This window comes from Calypte anna, chromosome 5 (genome assembly GCF_003957555.1).
Source record: "Calypte anna isolate BGI_N300 chromosome 5, bCalAnn1_v1.p, whole genome shotgun sequence".
Lineage (NCBI taxonomy): Eukaryota > Metazoa > Chordata > Aves > Apodiformes > Trochilidae > Calypte > Calypte anna.
Window position 1 is genome coordinate 4,003,306 of NC_044250.1, and position 22,056 is coordinate 4,025,361.

The following is a 22,056-nucleotide window of genomic DNA, read 5'->3' on the forward strand; positions in this document are numbered from 1 at the left end:
TAATTACCTGCACTGATAGTGGGTAGATGAGTATTCTGGTTGGTTGTGTTAGAACCAGCAAATAACAAAAATAGAAACTTCATGTTGAAATAGAAAGCACTGGAATGTAGTGTTATGTGAGAAAGAAGGAATTTTACTTTCATCAGACTTTATAATACTTAGCTGCTTTATGGCTCATGCTTCATTTAATGTCTTCATCAAAGGCTGAATAACTTTATATCCTAACTTGAAACAAATTCCAGAAGTAAAATTGAAAATTGTTTGGCTTTCAGTGTTTATAAACTTGGTCATTTGAGTTCTTTTATTCCCTTTGAGAACAGAGTATCCTTTTCTTAATGCCAAGTTTCAAGAGCTGGATTAAAAAGTGCTATTCTTTACCACCTGCAGAGATTCAAGGTCTTTTAGAAGTTCTCCATTTTTTGTGGATCAAATAAAATGGAATATCAGGGACAATTTCACAGCATGGAGTTCTTGTCTGTATCATGTTTTACCCATTACAACAGTGTCTAAGCAGAATCCATTCCAATACCTAAGATTTTATATCTGTCATCAAAACTTATCAGCTACACCACTACTTGGGTGGCCTTTCCTCCATAATGAGATCTGAGATTTGTGCCTATGCCAGGATATGTTCTCCCTGCACATCAAAGATCTCTTAGTGTTGAAGTCAAGTCTTGAGGAACTGAATACATTTCCTCATAATTGTTTGTAGCTACTACCTCAAAAGTGTACAATCTTGCCTTTTTTGAATTGCATTTTATTTTAAAGAATTATCTCTCTGATTTGTCAAGACAGCTTTGAATTCTTATGTCCACCAACGTTCTGTAGGACATTAGCATTGTTGGCAAATTTTCCCTGTATACTCTGTTTCATCATCTGGGTTCAAACACTGAGTATCAGGACAAACCCTGTAAAAATAGTGCTTAATAATGAATTTGAACAGTAAAACAAATACAAGCTTCACACACAATTCAGAAATTCTTTTAGAACACAATACATGCCACCAGAACTCCTTAATCTTTGGTGATCTGTTGGTGTCTTGGGATAACTGTGAGGTCCCAAGTGACAAATGAAAGAGGAAGAGGGCTGCCATGTCCCACATCACATCATCAATAAAGTCACAACTATGCCAGGGCTTCCAAACACTGTTCATTCTCACCTCAGATTACATTGTATTGACTGTGGTGGTTGCTGTGGAAATGTTCAGGTGATCACTTTATCCTTTGGGAGTTACAAAGGTGGATGCTCAGCTGCTGTAACTGAATCATTGCCTCAGCATCTGCCTCCTGTGCCCCAGTTCAGTCACCTGAGTCAGCCCCTGTGGAGCTTTCAGTGCTGTGATCAGTCCCATTGGGTTACCTGGAATCACTCAGGTGTTTACAGCTGGAACCAGGGTGAAGCTTTTCACCAGTCTTTACCTTTGCACTTTGTGACTGTTAAACACTCTGAAGATATTTCTGCTGAATGAAGATATTGCCTTCAAAATTTTCAGCATTGTGGGATCATGACTTTCTGAACTTCCAGCATTAGGAAAAGCTTTTCTACATGAAACACTAAATAGCTTGTGACTCCTACTACCTGCTGTAGCTCTGACTATAAAAACTCCTTTTGTAAAGGAGCTGAGAAAGCTGGAGCCACCTTTACACTATGAAGAAGCTGTATCTTAATGTGCTTTGTGCCCTTTCAGTTGTTTTGGCACAGCGTTGTACATTTCACCAGCACTGCCACTTTCTAGCTTAACCAAGTGCATACCTGAGCAGTTTGGAATGTCAAGCATTGTGTCTCAGAGTAGTTAAAGCAGAGCAATTACTCAGGATTGGTGGAGATGCTTCAAGCTCTTTCTGCATTCTGAAGCCTGACTGGACTCTTAGTCGTGGCTGTCGGTCATGTCAGCAAGTGCTCTGTGTTTTAGATTCCCTTGCACTTCTAATAATGTGTGAGGCAAACAGCACAGCTGCAAATTAAACAGAAGCTGGGCTACATGTGAGAAAAATAGGTTTTTTTTTTCAGAATGTCTAAAAAGCAGTTGATGCAATTTTTTTTATACCACTTCAGTGTTTGCCATCTTGTGTGGCTTTTTCATTTATAAATTAAATGAAAAAAATCAAAGCATTAATGAATGTTTGATTCAAGAATTGCATACTACCAGTGAAAATATTGAAAGAAAACTTTCTATTAGTTTTTGGGTTTTATTTTTCATGTATGGTACCTGTTAATAGCAAATGTCCCATTATTATTGGTGTTTTAAAGTAAGATGAAGAGGAAAAGAAGAAAGAAGAGCAGTAAATATTTTACCCATTATAAGTCAATGTTATTCCTGAATGGATGGCTAGAACAATTACTGTTTCACCTTTCCAAAGCAAACATGCAAAAAACCTCATTGAAAACAAAGTGGAAGGTGGGGATCTCTAATCAAGTTTAATCTCTTGGCTTCCAGTTTGTTACTTAACAGCATCAGTGTGCACAGTGTTTCCAAATAAAGTTTTAAAGTTAAGGTAAAAGGTGGGGAAAAAGAAAGAAAGAAAGAAAGAGCTTAATAAAATGTTAACGTGACAGTGAGTCTGCTAGGAACACAAAAGTTGAATGTCAGTCAGTGACATTCATAAATTGTGAGTTAAAAGCACTGGAAGCTTCTGTGGTATCAGAAAAAGAAAGTAATTGGTGTCTGCCATTGTCAGCAGTATTATTTATCTTCAGTATTTTCCCTTTTGTTGCTTGAGATGATCTGTGTAATTTCTTTCTCCCTTAGCCTTGAGAATGCAGAATAGAAGGGAAGCCAGAAAACCAAGGGCAGAGAAGCTTTCTTGGAGTGATATGTTTCAACCCTCCCTCCTCTTCCCCTGCTGCTGGTGATATATAATAATATAATAATATAAGTCTTCTAAAAATGAGAGTTGAGATAGACTGCACTCAAAGATAATGCTTTATATAAAATTAGTTTTCAGAATAACATGAGTTTTGAATTGCTTTTTCTCAAAAGTTGACTTAATCACTATGTGCAGTCTGCTGTAGAAAAGAGCTGATCTAGGGCCTGTGCATCATTGGTCAATTTGGCATAAAAACCTCTATTTTCAGTATTCTTCTTTTTTCTGTTGTGTAAAAAATATTCTCAGAGGCAGAGAGATCTATAGCTGATATTTTCCTTTTTCTTTTCCTTCCTCTGTCCCTTGATAATTAGGTTGGGTTAGGCTTTTTCTGGGTATATTATTTGTAAACTGCAGAAAGTTTTCTTGGTACCAGCTCCCATTTTTCAACTGAAGCTACATTTGCAGCTAGGAAGTGAGGCACATACCCCGTCCTGGCTGGTTTTTTAGGAAGCTTTGGCCTCTGCCTTAGCTAGAAACTGGCTCTGACCACTGTGGTCCATCTTGGCTTGTGAAACTGAAATAGCATCTCACCTTGCTGATTTAATTCTACAAATGAGAATGACTCGTGTATGTTTAAAGCAGGCTGGGCATAATATGATGTTGTGGGGTAAAGAATTAGAGTTGATTGGTGCCTGATTCTGGAGTTTCAGTGACTCTAAAGTCACTGAAGTTACTTGCCATGTTTAAAAATCACTTTTCTGCTGCACCTTTCCAAATTTATTTCATTTCTCAAGGGGAGGTGCTTTGTTTCTCAGCAGTGCACTGTACCCCTGGTGCTATTGTGGTTGCCATGGCAGTTTGCTAGCAAGCAACCTCTTAAATACATTATTACTGGCAAAGAAATGGTGTCTTTTTGATCACTTTGAGAGATGCTTGTTTTCTAGAATATTCTACACCTCATAATTTGATTTCTTTTGGAATAAAATGTCCCTTTTTTTCCCTGAAACATCATTATTTTGGGATGGATTTCTAAGTTAGCTTCACTTTATATTTTTATTCAATAATTCAAAAAACCTTTCATCCCTTCTCCCCTGGTCTTCCTCCTTTTAAGAGGCTGTTTTGGTAACTGGTTTGTGAGTATGATTGAGCCAAGCTTACATAATCTAACTAATTTTTGTAAATTTCAGGCATATGATTCTCCTGTTCAGAACACCTGCTGCAATCTGTCCCATACCCCTTGATAGGTTCTGAGATGTAGCACAGAAGAAAAGCCTGTACACACATGCCCTTGTGTGTGTGGAAGTTTTTGCTTCCTTTTGTAAATTTGAGCTTTCTGAAAAGTTGGAGGTGTCTTTTTATTTTTTTTTTTTTTTTAATTTTAAAAGTGTTTTCTTCAGACTGGAGTTGGTTACTGGTTACTTAAAGAGAAAGATGCAGGGGTTTCATCTGAGAAAGAGGATGTGGTTATTCTTCCCATCTAGACACCCAAGGTAATGGAATTAAGGCTAAACTGTAGTTTTAGGCACTTGTCTGAGCAACAAGTGCTGCCTGAACTGAACAGCTAAGGATCATCACAGAAGGTGCTGTGGCCCAGAACCTCTCTCTTCCTGAGACCTTGTTCCTGTTTGCAGGGTTTTGCAGGCAGTGACAAACCTGCAGCAAATTGTGTGGGTTGTGCTGGCTCATGTGTGGAAAGGTAGGGAAGTGGGATGTTGTGTCTGTGTATTTTCTATGTTTTTAGTCCACCTGCTTTGTGTAGAAATGTGCTGGCACCTCCTGCAAGATTAGATTTACTGAGATACACAGCATAAGCTGAAGTCAGATTCAAACCCTTAAGCAAGGTTTGATTTAGCTGCTTACAATTTTTATGAAAGCTCTAGTGAAACTTATTCAGAAGGTTATTCTAATCCTGTTCCAAAATATGAAAATAAAAATGTAATTTAAAACAAATGACTTGCCAGACATTGAATACCCAGTGAGCTTGTGCTAGTCGCTAGTGCAGAGAGAGTCATCAAATCAAATACTGTGGCTGAATTTTTGAAGTGCTCAGATAATTTTATGACCAATAGTAACATTTGTAGTTATGAAAGGTAAGATAAAGATCATCAGCTCTCATGCTTCAAGGCATAAGATAATCACTGCAGTGGCACAGGAGGGATATTTCCCCGCTGAGCAGCATTACACAGTTGGTTATGTTCATTATGAGGTGTGTTCTTTCCTTCGATTTAAACCATTAGCCAAAGAGGTGACACTTGATGGGTGAACTGGTTCCTTAGACAAGTCTCATATTAGCCATAGAGAGGATAAATATTTCTATATGAAAGGGTTTTGTTGCATCACATATTCCAAGCTGTTGCTTAGAGGAATGTTGATTCACTAAAAATCAAATGAAAATTGAGGAGTTCCCATTTTGGACTCAGCAGCTCTTCAGCTGCTGTGACATGCTTATTGTTTATATACATATATATATAATATATATATAGGTGTGTGTTTGCTTAGTTGCTTCTCTCCCTGCCTTGCTCCTCCTTGGAGCCAGCTTCAGAGCACAGTCTGAGGGTGTGCATGTTTTAATTTCACAGCAGTTGGCAGAAAGACCCTTGGGCTGATGAGTGAAAGGTGAGTCCTGGCTCTCCATGGAGTCAGTCACAGGGTAGCCAGGCACTGCTGGGTCCTGTCCAAGATCTCTGCCTGATGGATTAGACCCAGCTTCCACATGGCTGTGTGATATTTTTGTGTTCTCCATGTATTTGGAGCTAGGCATGAGAAAGTTAAGCATAGTACGAATATATATAATAATTAGAAGAAATATATATTCACAGTCTTTGTTTTTCTAGGCTGAAAGCACCAAGATTGCCTCATTTCTTTTCATGGTTATTTACCCATTCTTGAAATCAGCTTAGAAGCTCTGCTCTAGACACATTTACAGGTTTTGTTTTGAAAACAGGCAACAAGGAATCTCCATGGTATTGTGTATGAGATCTGTCTGGTCCTTCTCAGAGTCAACTTGAAATTGTCTTGGGCATCCCAGAAGTTCATTAGACCTTTTAGCAGCTGCAACACATTTGTACTTCATAATCATTTTATTGAACAGCTTTCTTCTCCTCCATTTCTTAGAATTGATGAAGCTCCAGTTTAAAGCAGAAACCTCTGTCATTAGTTTGTCTTGTCATGATGTTACACTGTTTGCTTTTAAATTTCATCCCATGCAGTTTTCTGGTTCAGAAGGTCATCTCATTCTTCCTGTGTGACCATCTTGTCCTCTTCTATGCTGATAACTGTGCTATCTTTGCATTTCATAATCTAGTCCTTGAACTAAGGTTGCTAATGAATATATTAAGCAAGATCAATCCCAGGAGTGGCTTTTGAGAAGTACTATTAGTAACATTTCTCCATTTGGAGCAAGTATTTTTTTTCAACTTAGACTCTTGTACTGCCTCTATAGACAGTTTTCTACCCATATTTATGTGGGGTTTTTTTTTGTTCCTTATTTGTTTGACATTTAAATAATAATTGTTTTTAGGATGCTATCAGATGCTCAACTTAAATCTAGATACATTAGTTGTACTGTATTGCTCTTATCTAAGTAGCCAGCTATTTTACTAAGAAGAGACACTTTTCTCAGCTGTTCTATTACTATTGAGAATATATTCTTGTCTCACTTCAGTTCTACATCTATGCCCTCCATTTCTGCCTCTTCCAAAGTCTGCAGTATTCATTGTTAAAATCACAGGAATGTGTTTTCATCACTTCTCCTTTCTTGGAATGCAGTCCCATGTTTTGCACTTCCTGATGGTATTTTTGCTTTAGTAATGAGGATCTGGGATGCACGAAGAACAGTTTTCAAGTAAAGGTTTGTGAAACCAGCTGCTACAATGGGAAAATTTTAGTGCCCAGTTGTACGTAGATTTCAGTAAAAAACTTGTCACTGAATTTATTTTTTTTTTTTACTATGCTCAGAAAGCTTCTGTCTGTTTGTCATTATTCTGATAATTTCTTGTCAGAATACATTTGCCCACATTTAGGGATACACTGAGTTAGCTTTCATTGAATCTTAATGAGAATAAGAGAATCTATAATGAGTTGTTTTCTTTATTTTCCTCATTCTCTTCTGCTTAGGTGAAAAACAGCCTTTCAGTCTTCGTTCTGTTCTCCTTTGAAAGATTGAGCTCAGTTACTATTTCTACTGTGTGCCTAACTTAGGAGATGAGCTTCATCATCTTTTCCTTTTAAGTCTTTTACTTACTACTGATACCTTCTTTGAAGTGTTATTCATCCTTGTGTTTGTCTCTCTTTAATTTCAAATAGTTGCAACCTTTTATTAAAGTTATTTCTCTATAGTTGAGCTCATTGAAGTCCAATCAGTTGTGATAACTTTCTTAAGCACTTGTCGAGTTGGCCCTGTTAAAGCCCAAACCTTTTTTTGTAAACTTATTTTAATATCCTGATATATATATATATATATCAATTAACTCTCCATCTGACTCAATACACAGCCATTTGATCCATTTCCTTCTTAGCTAGCTTTTCCATAGGGTTACTGGTGCTTTTAAACTCTTTACCCCTGGTGGGGTAAAGCCCCAGGGAGGCTCAGCTGTGATTAGAGGTAAAGAACAAACCTGAAAAAATCCAACTAATTTCATATTATGTTCAAACTGCCACCAAAAAAACAAAAACAAAAACCAAACCAACCAACCAACCAAGTCACAATATAACTACCATTTGTGGCATTTGTTCCCTTGTGAGACTGAAAACTCCTATTTCAGAAATGTCACACTCTTCAAAAAGTAGTTTATTTGTATCACTGATCTCTGCTTTCTTAAGTTGTTCTGAATTCATGTATGATTTCTGGAAAGCTACAACTGTATTTCTGACATGTGACCCATTTACTAAAAGTAAAAATAAGTCATCCAGCTCAGCTAAATACCTCCCAAAACCACAGTAAATAATTTCTTCTACTGGACATTTTTGCTCTTTTCGATTTCTAAGACATGAAATCAGGTTCTGTGAACTCTTTCTGGAAAGCTGCCTTTTCTGCATTCCCTATACAGACAGCCCATATTTATCCTCTGCTTGCTCTTGCACCAATTTTGTCTGCTTCCATTCCACAGGGAAAACTCCAGGTTGTTTCTCTGGTCTTTGGAAAGCTCTCTAAAATATTTAGGAGCCTGGAAACGACTGACAATCTCTCTGTTCTTAGCAATACAAACTTGGGATATCAGGTTTGTAGGGAATAAATTTTATATTTTTTTCATTGTATTTAGTTTATATATATATATGTATGTAGGTTATAATGACATAACTAGCTGGTAAGGAGGACCAGGTCTAGTATAATAATTTCACACTTGCTTCCACAGCTATAATAAGGCAACTTAAAATATACTCTGAACCTTGCAACCCCTAAAAAAAGCTATGGAAATAGTTGGAGAAAGATATTGCTACTGCCTTGCAAGAAGTATGACTGAGATGTGAGAAATGGCATTTTTTTAAAAGAAGTTGCAGCTTTGATTAACATCCAAGAGTAAATCTGCTTTTTAAACACAAGTGTCTCATCTCAAAAATCTGAGAACTTGCAAACTGTGAAGAGAAAACTTCCCCCCCTGTCTGCTTCAGCCCCTTGAGAAAAAGCAATAGTGGCAGTGAGAGTGTGAAGAACAGGACAATGTTGAACCTTCTGGTCTTGACCTCCCTCTTTTTCTATAAAATGAGGTGGTTTTTTTTCAGAGCCTTAAGGGGAAAATGACATCTGAGCACTGAGGCAGATACACTTTACCAAAGGACTCTTCATTGCATGTGAAGTAGTTTCAGTGTAAAAATACCAAAATGTTTGCTGTGCTTTCAGAAGTTGTCACTTCCTCTGAGAGATCACAGGTAGTGTTATCTCTTTGAACTCCATATCTGAGACACAGGGATGATGACAAACTGATTTTACAAGCCACGATGGAAGGCCAGGCTACTGTGAGAAATCAAGGACACTTCCAAGCTGATTTCTGAAGTGACTATATGATCATGTGTAAGCTGCCTATTCTTTGTCTCAAATTTGGAAGTAGCTACCCTGACTTTCTCTTGAATTGTGTAAGGCACCACGTGGAATTGGGCTATTCCTGGTGGTTTGTTTTCAAAGGAAGCTAATGGAAGGGGAAAATAAGGATGTGTCTGATGAAGGGAGGAGATAGAAAGGGCAGACGTGGCCTTGTTTCTCCTTTCAGGCTGAATACAACAGCACAGCCAGCATCTGCTGGTGAAACCCACTGAGTTCTGGCTCAGCTTGGCACAACATCCCTACTAGTCTAGGCACCTAATCAAATGTGTATCTTGGAGCACCTTTCCTGTGTCAGGTACAGATGTTTTCTGCAGAAAAACCTTTTGTTAAAATTTGCAGGGCTGAGCTGTAGTAAAGTGGCATATGATCCAAATGTGGCATATGATCCATATGTGACATATGATCCATATGTGACATATGATCCATACATGGCATATGATCCTGTGTCTCTGCACTGCCGTGACCAGCCCAGGAAGCACTGACACTGATATTGGCAGCTCACTTATTTATTGTGAGAAGCTGGTTGTTGGTTGCTGTGGGGTTGCTATCATTGCTGCCTTATGTTCCCTTGTTTTTTGCTGTTTGGGTCAAAGAGTGGACTTGTAGCAAACAACCAGATAATCTTTGAAATGTTTTATTTATCTAACAATGCAATGAGATGATTTTATGTTTAATAGTATAACTAAGACTTCAAAACCAAGACTGTGGACACCAGGACTTCTCTTTTTCTGCTGTAATGTATACTGCAGAGAATAGTTGTCCAGATACAAAGCCATGATGACATCTGTAGTTGGATAGATAGCCTGGTCCAGTTGGATGGAAGGTTTCAGACAGGAGAGCCTCTCTGGTTCTGAAAGAACTCTGAGCTGGTCTGCAACTATCCGTGTAGCTTTGCCACTGCTCCCTGCTGTTCTTTTTACCTGCACAGACAAAACTGCTTACAGTCATCTCTGCTGAAATAGAATTATATCTGTGCAGAAGTGCTTTTGAGTTCAGAAATGTCTTCTGTAACTTATGACTAATTCAGAAATTTAGGAGTCAGAGATCCTATTGTTTAAAGCCATAATACATGTTTCTTTAGATTGTAGATCAGCTTGCAGCAATAGCTAATGTCAAATCTGTTCCTTTATGCCTTCAAGATGTCTGGGCCTTTTGGGTTGACTGTAAGATGTGAGCTACTAGATAAAATGACATGTTGAAGTGAGATTGATAAATTGCAGCACTGCAAAAACGTAAACCAAAGAGATTTGTGCTCAAATATAGGAACAGTTTTCCTATCAGAGAAAAGAGGAAAAAAAACCCCTCAAAACAAAACCAAACCAAGGTTCTCTTTTGTCACCTCAGAAACTGGCTTTTCACCTGTCAGTAGGTAGTAGAATTATTATTAAAATATTTTACTATTATTATTTTACTGCTGTTACATGAACAAAGTGGCTAATCAGATATTTTAATATCTGATCCCACAATAAATAATTTTCCTGACATAGACCCAAAGATGTACTTTAGCTTGTGTGTAATAATACCCTGAATATGCTCTTAGTATTTACTAGCCAAGTCCTAAAACCTTCCTGTGAATGAAGATGAATGCTTTTGAATTTTTATCTACTTTGTGTTAGCACTTATCTTTTGTTACTGATTCCTGAACAAATTGCTGTGTGTGATGTCCCTTTAATTTTGTGCTTTGGATGCCCAAATAGAGACTTGAGAGTTTTAAAGTGTGAAAAGATGCCTTTAAGATGAATGCAGCATGCACAGGGAACAGAGCACCTCCTGCATGTGTCTGTGTCTGAGGAAACTCAGGATTTTTTTGGTTCACACATGTATGGATTTTTTAATAGTATGATTGTCAGTCCTCTGGTTTTTTGTTTTGTTTTTAATCAGCTGAAGATTTGGCATGCAGATATTTTAGTGCACCTCATGAGCTGAGTCTTGTCCTTGAGCCAAAGAGCATCCTCTGCCCATCATCTGGAGATGATGTGTCTTGTATTTTAAATAATAGCAGATTTAGGAGGGATTACCAGAGTACAAGAATCCAGTATCTAGTTGGAAAACAGCAAGCAGATTTGTAGAGCCCAGAATCAGTGCAATTTGTGCACTATGTAACCAATGTTTATAAGAATTTTTTATCAGTTTTTCTTTGGTTAGGAAGTCTTTATGCCACCAAGTAAACATCATAGTAGTTTAACCACAGTGATTACATTCCTGTATATTTTTTTTTCACTTCATATTTTCTCTAAAACTGTTTTAATAGAATCTTGTTCTGAGATCATTTTCCAAGGTCAAAGCAGCAAGTGATTTTACCCTTCCAAAATCTTTCTAAAGAGTTCCAGAGCATGTGACAAGTTGAGGCAAATGGCATGTGCAGTCAGATAATTTAAAATTAAAACATAGAAAGCTATTCAGAAATGACTGTAAAAATGATGAAGGAGTTGCAGGAACTGATTTATGAGGCAAGCCCAGAAGTTGGATATGTATAGCTTGGCTGAAGGGATAGAATGAACATGACTGTCTTAAAATATGTGCATGAACATGGAACTGCTTATTGTGAATTCAGGACTGTGGACTAGACAAAAGAAGAGCTTTAGGGCTGCCAAGGTAATGACAAAGTAGAACTAAGGAACAAATTTGTTAAGATTTCTGACAACCTTGAAAGTAAACAGAAACTGATTGTTAAGAAGAAATTTCCATATATATTCAACTGTTCTTTATTGGAAGAAGGTGGATGACTTTATCAAAAACAAAGTATTTTTTAATCTTGAATATCAATATTTTGTGAGAAAGCTGCATGTGCTCTGTGTACAAATCTTTTTATTGCGCATTACTAATTTTTCCTTGACATTTATTATACTCAGAAATATGGATGCAGCCTAGATACAGTAGTCACTCCTTTCTTTTGATTTAATAGAATGTCAAGTGAATTGCCTCAAAAAGGCTGGCAGTTGTTTTAAATGATGGTTTTATTACTCAAAAGGGGTTCAGTACATCACTCACCTTAATGAAAAACAATGCCTAACAAATTAAAATTGCATCTGTCAGCTGCTAAAATAACAATTATTAACATCATTCTTCCAGGACTTAAGTAGAATGGAAAGTCGACAACAAAAGTCTTGATTTTTGCCTTTCTTCCTTAAGTGGGTTTCTGATTCTCTGTTCTTTAGTGCTCTCAGATAGCAAACTTGGGGACGTGGTTGCTTAGTTTTTCACAGGCTTAAGGAAATAAAATTATTAGTTTAAAATAAGTAAATTAAGTAGGTTGTCCTTGGCCAGCTGCTAGGTGCCCCCCAAGCTGCTCTATCACCCCCTCTTCAACAAGACAAGTGGGAGAGAAAATTCATCTCTAAGTTTGTGAGTAGAGATAAGGGCAGAGAGATCACTGACAACTTGAGTTGACCCTTTCCATGGGATGCTGTCCTTCAGGAATAGACTTTTCCAGCATGGATCCCTCATGGGCCACAGGTCCTGCCAGTGTGGGCTCTTTTCTATGGATCTGCAAGTTCCTACTAGGAGCCTCCTCCGGTGCAGGTTCTCCAAAGGGTCACAGCTTGGGCTGCAGGTCCCAGTCCCTCCTTTATGTGTTTTCTGAGCACTGTTCTTGATAGAATCCAAGTGAATCTGTGGGGATGTAAATAAATATTGGAAATGTGAATAAAGATGTCATTGACTCAGTAATCAATAGTGGGGATGGGAGTGTTATCCAGATGATAGTGGATGTGTAGTAATTCAAATGCAGTGATTAGAAATGAAAAGCTAGGGCCTTGAGTTGTCCCAATTTATTTTTTTTAACTGCAGATAAACTTTGACTATGTTATCAAAGAGGAAAGCATTAAATCACCAGTTCAACTTCACAGCCAAAAGCAAAGCAATTAAAGTTTCATACTAAGTGTGGAGGCAGGAATTAAGGTTGCAGGTAAAAAATATATATTTTTTTAATAATTTGTTGGAATCTCCAGTTCTTACCTCTTTTTACTGTTCTTGTTTTGGTCACCTCAGGTTATGCCCAAGGAATGCAGTGGTGCTGCAATCTCCAGACCAGAAATGCCTTTCAGTAACTACTGCTATAAATCAGACCTGATAACCCTATTTGCTCAGCTGAGAAACACATCTTGCACTCTTCAGTTATGTCAATTAAGGTTATGTTTTAGGGAAAAATATTTATAATAGCTAAAATTAAGGGCTTTTCTTCTGCTGAAGCTAGCTTATTTATTTGTTTTTACACTTCTAGATTAAATTTGAAAAGGCAAAACCATTAAAGCTTTATTATTCTGTGGCAAAGATGCAGAAAAAAGAAAGGTGTTTAGTATGGCTTAGAGGGATACTAGGAAAGGAACTGTTGTGCAATCATCTATTATTTTCTTATCTGAATAAGATATATGGCTCTAACCTCCTGTGGAACCTGATTAACTGGGAATAGTCTGGACGCCAGGAAAATAAAATCAGTGAATCTTGTACTGTGTGAAACTGCCTGATTTGGTTGGTGTGGCATTGAAGAGTTCCCAACTTAGTGGTGGTGATGAGTCTGCCACTTCCAGTTCAACGCTTCCACATGGATTTTTCTGCAGAGCGGGAGAAAGGAACAAGATGTGAAGGAAACATGAATAATGAATGGTGGAAAAGATGTTAAGGAGAGAACATTTAGGCAAATGCAAATAGTGCTGTGAAGGCTTTTCATAGATAATATATGTTTATCAACATGGGACATTATTTTTCCATTACTTGTGTGCCTCTTTGCACTGCAGAGTGAACAAATTAGTTCAGTGTGAAAATAGTGGTGTATTAGTTCTGTGTGATTTTCTGTTAGTCTCAGATTTCTCATTTATTTTAACAGTATATATTGAAAGGCATTACAAAATTCAAGACCAGCAGTAGTTCCAGTAGTTTTCCAGAGGTTATGTCTTGTTTTAAGACATGGTAAAGATAGCAACCCTCCTTCCAAAGAAAAAAACCTATTCAAGTTTTCATCAGCATTTAATTTTTCAGAGAGATACAGTGTCCTTCAAAATGCCACAGTAAAAGGTTGTTGTGGGTAGAGGGATTCTAGATCAATTATAGGGGTAGCCTTCTACAATTTATCATTTGAAGATAGCATCTGTGTGGATTTGAAAGAGTAAAGGGGTCAATATCACAGGACATAGGTAGGGGACAAATGGGGTAAGAGTATTAGGGACATAAATAGAACACTGAAGCAAAAATTGTGGATGACACTAAGACAAGTGCTGATGGAACCAGGTATTTAATGTAATTGCTCTTGGTATAGAGGCATGAAAAAAAATTGTTTGTTTTGATACAGTAATCCATTGTTCATCCTTAGCCTTTAGTAAAATAAGATTTGAAAGACTGAAAAGGTAAGGTCTCTGTTGAATAAAAGTGGATATTGTTATTTTAATGTGTCACATTACTTGTCTGGTGAAGGTGAACAGAAGATTAGAGGAAAACAATGCTCCTGCTACCTTTCCCTTTCCCTTCTTCTCCCCTGTATAGACATTCACTTCTATCTCTAAGAATGTTTGGATAAAAAAGGAGGTGAATCTATTACAGAAATCTGACATTGCTTTTCCACCAGCAGTATTTATCTCATTAGTGCCTCCCAAGATCCAAAAGGAATTTCTTTCGTAGGTGAAATCAAAGGCAAAGCAAACAGAGGTTTGGGAGTTCATTTATGAAATCAGTAAACTAGCAGCAATCTTTCTAGGGAAAAGAGTGATTTTTTCCTTTCTTTTTTGTAAGAATGAGGTGACTATATTGCTTTATTTTCTAATGGGCTGTAGTATATTTGGGAACAGTGGTAGCATAACCTTTTGTTTGATGTAGACTTATGTAATGGTAACTCTTACAGCAAAGCATGAGGTAGTTAGATTTAGAGGGAAAACTCGTGCATTAGGAGCCTTTGAAGAAAAGTGGGTGACAGTGTTACTAAATATGAAGGAGAATAGTCCAGTTAGATCTATTAGAAATAACTTTTCCTGTTCCCATCCCTGTAGGAAATTTGTTGAGGTTTCTGTCATGGGTCCCAGGCAGGGGATGCAGGTAAATCCCTGTGTGTCCCAGATAAACAAATGGAATTGCACTGAAGAGCAATGTTTGTATAGGGGAAGAGACTCCACAGACATTCACATTCTGCTGATCTGTGTGGACTCACTGGAGGAGCATGGTGCAGATCAGACCTTGTCATCATCCTCTGCTTTACCAAAGGAGTATGCAGAGCAGTGGCAAATTGCCAGTTCAAGCTTCAAAGCTCCCAGTTGCCCAGAGGTGAACTTTTCCAACAGACTGTGGCAATAGAGCTCACAGTTTAGGATTTGGGTTATCAAAGAGTCTTTGGTGGCAAGAATTTCTCCCGTGTATGCCTTGTGAAAAGACTTTTTTCACCATTTTCTCAAAAGCCAGGAGATTCCCCCAAACCCTCCTGCTTCAGGGGAAGATATATAGGATACCTAGGGAGAAATCTCATCATTTTTTCATAGTCTGTTGCCTGCTGCAGGATAGAAGGAGCCAGTGGCTTTTCATATTTTGTGTATTGTTTGATTGCTGATGATGGGATTATCACCAAAATGAGATTACTGTGGTGAAATTAATTTTATTTATTGACATACATCTTGCTATACCCGTGCAGGCATTTATTACATTTACAAGAATCAAGCTTGATTTACCTCAATATCTTATTTGTCACATCTGTAGGATTTTTTATTTATTCCAGAATTAGCATTTGGAGTGAAGCTTTAAGAACACCTCTGTTCTGAGAAAGGTAGAATATACAAATGTGATCACTTCCTAACTTGGAATAAATATGGATGAGGGATGAAAGAATTCATAATGTGAGCTAGTGAACACACCACCTCTAAAAATAATAAAAAAGAACAGCAAAGAGGTTTTGAGCTGTTTTTAAGACAAAACTCACGCGGAAGAACAAGCTAATGTCATTATGGGATTTAGAGCCACATGGGGTTGTTTTCAAATTCCACATTTTGATAGAAAAAGTTTTCAAAATACATATTTGAATTGCCTCCTTCTTCTGAGTTTACCCTGGGAAATTGTTTTTGAGGGCTTAGGGAACCCCTGAGTGCTGGTCAGTCTTTTGGAAGCACAAGAGCAGGTAATTTGTGTTTTAAGTCCAGCAAAAGGGGCAGAACTTGGCTCAACAGTGAACTTCTCATGGACTCAATCTTTACACAACTCAGGCACATGGTTTAGTAGTCTGTTCTACTGCTGCTAAATGCAAATATCAGTCTATTTTCAAAGAGTAACTAGAAAAAAAACATTAAAAGGCTTGAATAATCCTGGATAAAGAAATCTTTCTTAACTTCAGTTAAGTCCTAAACATAATAGCAGCTGCTATTATACAAGAAGAATCTTAACTTGTTTTTGCTACTTGCTTTTGCATGTTTGAGCAAATGACTGAGCTGCTGCCTTTAGCTAAAACCTGTTCCCCCAAATGTTTCATTCTGCTTTTTGTGATTATTTTTAATCTGTGTTCTCTAAGCTGCATTATCATATGTGAATTCTGGCTGAGTATTTTTTAAAAGAATATATTTGCAACTGTCAGAATTACCTTATGAATAAGTTATCAACTATCCCTAAGAGCTATAGCTGCAAACATTTTAAAAAAAGTAATATTTAGAAGTCTGTGAACATTTTCTATTAATGTATTTATCAAATGAACACACTCATTCACTTAGGATTAAGAAAATAACACCACATTACTCGTATTTTCTTTAATGCTAACATGTCAGTGGAAGCTTTCTGACTGGTTTAAATGATTCCTTAAGAAAAGTTCAATTTAAATAAACTGCTTTTTTCCTAAGAGATCTCAAGGCTCTTGAGGACTCTGCATCCCCCGTGCCAACGACACAAACATAAATTCCAGTCTAATGATGGAAAGCACAAGGGAGAGTGGAACTGCAAATTTGGTTTTCCTTGGAGAGGAGCAGGATTTAGTACAATAATAAAAGGAACTTGTTTTTAAATTTTCTTTTTAAGGCAAGTAATCATAATATTAAGAGACTAATAGTTTGTGTGCTTTTGTAAGCCTTAAGAAGTTTGCAGAAGAGAAGCTTATCATGTGCCTTTGCAATATTTGGATGTCTAAGGCTGAATTTCATCAATCACTTTGCTGTGTGATGGCTGGGTGGACTGTTTACCAATGTAGCTGAGAAATAGGTAGCAATGGAATGCTGATATGGTTATCTCCATTTGAGAATGACAAGTTCCTTTGTGGAGTGTGATCAGTAAAAGAATTGAAGCCTAAAACTACTTAGGTGAACAGGAGGAAAGCAACTTCACTTGAATTTTCTTTTGTCCTTCTCAGGAATGCTCTGTTAGTTCAGTGCTGGGAAGTATGACTGTTCAAGTGTGATTTGCATGTGAGTCTGTGTTTTTAAGTATTTATTTATTTGTTTGTTTGTTTAATCTAATAGTTATACAACTGTCATCCCTAGAGGGGCAGTTAAATTGATAGAAAGTAGATTTAGAGTATTGGTACTCTTGTGCTGATCATAAAGTAGGTATTATCAATGCAAAGCACTTTTATGGTGTGCCCAGAGGAAGAGGCTGCACCAATTTAATGATGCTCTAAAAGTCAAAGTGATGGTGCTTTTTGATGTTATTATATTGATAGCTATTTTATTGCTTATGAGTTCCTAGGTGCTGCCACACCATCCCTAATTTATGAAGCCATTTTAGTTAGTTACTTAACGACATTAGGGGTAACACTTCTCAGCCTCATGGAAAGGAAATTTTACATTGGCTATTTTTTTTTTTTTGGGTTGTTTCCCTGCCTTTGACTGGGCACCAGCTCTGTCCCTCCAAGTCAGAGGGATGGCAAGGGTGGCATCTGTTTGTGCCTTGGGGCAGAGGAGTTGCTTTCAAGGAGTCCAAGCTGATAAACAACTTTAAGGCTAGCAGCCAGTAATTAGTCAGTCAGGTAACTGGGGGAAGCTGATCTCACAGGGAACTGCTGACTGCTTCTCTCTGGTGCTCTGTGGCTCCCTGGGGACTGTAGTGCACAAACTGAGAAATCAGCCCTGTGCTAAAGGTGAAAAACTGGTCTGGGGTATGCTGGATGTGTGCAAAAGAGAAGAGACTGTTGGAGGGGTAAAAAGAAGGTGAGCAGAGCTGGAGTCAGGTGTGTCTGGCAGTGGAAAGGAGATAAGAGCAGGAGAGGACAGAATTGGGCAAATTTGGAGAACAAAAACTAAATCTAATGAACTAAGGAGCTGCTAAGTCAGTGGAGTAAATATTGTGTGTGTTGGTTTTTGCATAAGCATTCTGGTTTGAGAGAACCAGGACAGAAAAAACCTGGGACAGCAGCAGCACCTGCCATGCTGTTGATGTGTGGTTGTGATCAGGAGCTGCAGAGAGGAGAGGAGGAGGCTGGTGACACAAATGGCGTTTCCCATGGTGCTCAGTATAAAGTGGCTTCCAGAAGAGCAATCTGGGGGCTTCTCTGGCTGCTGTGTCAGCTGGGTTGGAGTCTTTTTGTTTGGTACTGCTACTGCTGCTGGACAGTGTCAGAGGTGGGCAGATATGGAGGGACTGATGTTTTAGGACATCTCTTATGCTCCTCTACTGTTGTGCTCCACTTTTTTTGGAAACTGTAGGGTTCTGTCAGCTTGCAAACGTATTTTAAGGTTTATCTTACTTTAATAACAGCACAAGTTGGGTTTACATTTTAAAAAATCCAGGTTATGTAGACCAGGATTTAGTACAGTTCACACCAAGACATGTTATTAACTTGAACAAAAAGGAAGCATTCTGAAAAGCTGTGGGTTTGTTCTGGTGTGGGGGTTTTAAAAATTTTTTTGTTTGTTTGGTTTTTGGTTTTTTTCCCCTTGTGTTTGCTTTTCTGTTGTTTCCTCAAAGAGTGCTTGAAATTTAGAGTTAAATTTGGGAAAATATTCTCCCCAAGCAGAATGTGAGTAATTCAGAGATAGAAGAATAGAATCCATTTGTAACTAATAGTTCTACTACGTAGTACATTTCCAAACCCATCATCTGTTGATGCTCTGAAACACTTGATTTTATTTTGTTTTGAATGTTATTGTCTTCCAATAGTTAAACCATAGCTTATGCCTGACACCAGATGATAATGCTAATTTCCAAATGGATTATTTTTAAATGCATGCAAAGAGTGGTCTGTAATTCCAGAGGCAGAGTGCTTTGTTTTAAGATAGTTCACTTTTGGTGAATACAGGACTAGTAGTTTAAATAAATAGTGGGTCTCTTCTACCTCTTGGGTAAATGAACAAAACTTCTGTTGATGTTATCAGGAACTACATCCTCTTTACAGCAAAGATTCATTTGATTTGATGTGATATGACTTTTTTTGGAGAGAATAGTTTTCTTGTCCTTTGTCTCACTGTGCTCAAGGCACAATAATAAAAGCCAAGGTGTCTATATTTTCCTGTAAGTTCACCAACTCTCTTTAGAACTGTAAAACATAATGGTGATAACTGATTTAGGTGGGTGGTAAAAAGAGCTCTGCTTAGGCAGTGAACCTTATTTTGCTGTTAATGAAGCGCTTGAACCCAGGTGAACAGCTCTTCTTCCCAGACCAACCCACTCTGTAACATAATGGTCTTTACTGCAAAGCTGAAGCCCAAATAGCTTTGTTGTTGCAAAAACCAGCTTATGTAGATAGGAGCTGGTGAGATGTGAATGATCATTATGCTGTGTCAAGTCTCATTTTGAAGACCATAAGTATACCTTTTTAAAGGAAAACAAACTACTTCACCAGTCCAGAAAGAAGCATAAATCATGTATTTTTATTACCTCAAAAGACCACTAGAAGATGAGCTCTAATATTTCAAATGCGACATGCAATCTATACACATGAATCACAATTTGACTTCCATTACAACTGAGCTGATGCAAACCACTGTGTGCCTTATGGATTTCACTCTAACAATATTAAGTATAAAAACCAAAGTTTTTTGTGATGAATACCTAATCTTTTATAAGAATTTGTAGAACTGTGGTCCATAAAAATAGCTACAGCATTGCCCTACAGGCTTTCAGAAGGAAATGCCATTGCCAGTGGTGACCTCCCAGTATTATTCTCTGTAAAGGAATGTATTAGTAGAAGGCCAATACTGCAAAGGTAAATGAAAGTGTGAAATACTTAAAGGTTTAATGGAAAACGAACCAAGAATGGTTGAGAAGAGAAATGAGCAAAGTTTGAAGGCAGGTTTCTTTTGTTTTTTCAGTATCCTTTGGTAGGCAGTTCTTTTATTGCCTGGAGTCAAGGATTTCTGCAGCAACCCAGAGCCAGCTCTTCTCAGTTACTCTTGTTATAGTCAAGTCATGACTTGAAGTCCTTACTCTCCTTATGAGAAATTCTTCAACAGAAATATTTTCATATAGGTTATGAAGTTTCTTTTTATCTGTTGTTATTCTCATATTTTTTGTTAGTGCAAGGTGGGCCTTGCTTGCAATGGTCAAAGTTCAAATTCCTTCACCTTTGAGACTTTAATCCTTTTGCTTCCATTTGGTGGCAAAAGGAGGTGTGTTGTCCAGGGAAGTCACTGAGGAGGCTGGAGATAGAGAGTAGTGCATAAGCTTAATTTTCATCAAATTGCTTGCTGGTCTGACACTCTTGCTTTCTTTTCAGGCATCTTTTTTGTTCCTTTCTCTTTCATGAGAAAGAAAATTATTAGATATGCAAGAACAAAACTCCTCAAAGCTATGCTCCAAAAGCCTATTAAAAAGAGGCTACAAGCAGAACGGTGTGAACACACGTCAACACCTGAGTGGTTCCCAAGTGGCTCTAGCACTCAGTGGTGTGTTAATAAGACATGTGGGAGGATTTTTGCTGGCTTTTATCTTCCATATATTGATGCTCCTGACTTTTAAAAATTCATTTCATCAAGTGGCACTGTAACAAAAACAACAGAAATGCAGAAACGAGAGAGTTCAAGGTGTTTGCAGTGCTATACAGTCTTTTGCCTCCAGGCCATCATTTCTAATTCAGCCCAACTTGGCAGCAGTCAGAAATCACTGCCATCTGACAGCTGCTTGGTGGCCAACCCGAAGTGATTTAGCTAGTTGTTCCTGCTGGACAGATGTCTGTAGTATAGAAAGTGTGATTATAGCTGGCATGTGTTTCATTTTCATAGACTGGAAAATGTGGGTGTATCAACTGCAGCTACTTAAACAGGATACCCAAATTTAGGCATGAAAGAACTCTGTATGTGCACAATGAAGCCCTTTCACCTTCTGGGTTTAAATCCTGGTGGTCCTAAGCCCTTGTAACAATTCCATTGTGTTTCCACGAGCACCATGTGGTGAGGGAGAGGGGAGATGGTCTCTACCGGTAGCTGTGCCAGAGGGATGTGGTAGGAGCCCACACTGGAGGGTGACCAAGTCATCTTTACCCCACCTGCTGAGGAGGCTCTTCAGCTGTGTTGTCAATAATTACTTGAGCATGAGCAATCAATAAGTAGGAGAAAGTATAGGGATGGGAAGGGAATGAGTCTGATTCATCTTCCTTTGTGTGGACATATGTACCACTAGAATTAATCTTTTGAAAACCATAAATTACTTTCTGTAAAATCTGTGCTACTAAGCAGAAAATCTATCCTGTTGAAAAAAGAAAAAAAAAAAAAGGAGAGAATTATTTGGTTTTCTGAAGGGAGAAGATTTTACAGCTTACAATATCACAGAGCTTTGGCAATATAAACAGGCAAGTAAATGATAGGTTTGATTCACTATTGTGAAAACAGTTTTGAATTTTGGATTTACCACAGCAGTAGAGATTGCTTCAGCAAACAGAGATAGGGGGTCAAGTTGCTACCTTTTTTTTTTTTTTTTTTTTTTTTCTTTTTTCTTCGGGATGGTGGAAAGCAGATTTAACATGGATTTAGATTACTGGATTACTGGCTCAAGCTTCTTCTTGTGCAGGATATGGAAGTGGCTCAGGATGCTGCTGTTCAGGAACTCTCAGGGCAGAAGTGTTCAGGGCCAGAGCACTGTCAGAGAACTTGAGTTAATATGGAGGGCTGGAATACCCACTGATCAGCTCCACAGTAAAATCTGCTCTGTTGCCCTGCTTTCCCATATCTGTCCAACACTGCAGCTGATCTCCTGCTGTACAGACTGACCATCCCTTCATGCTTTAGTTAGACGGATGAGAGACACAGGACTTTCTGTTTTTTGTATCTCTGGAGCTCTTTTATGTGTATGAAGAATCTCCATCGGTTTTTGTCTTTTAATATTGTC

At 37.9% G+C, this 22,056-nt stretch overlaps 1 protein-coding gene across 1 annotated transcript in view; it reads left to right on the forward strand.

The window, feature by feature from the left end:
• The window catches only part of NELL1 (neural EGFL like 1), a 229,156-nt gene that overhangs the window by 86,951 nt on the left and 120,149 nt on the right, over window positions 1-22,056 (forward strand). The gene's annotated exons all lie outside the window — the stretch shown is intronic.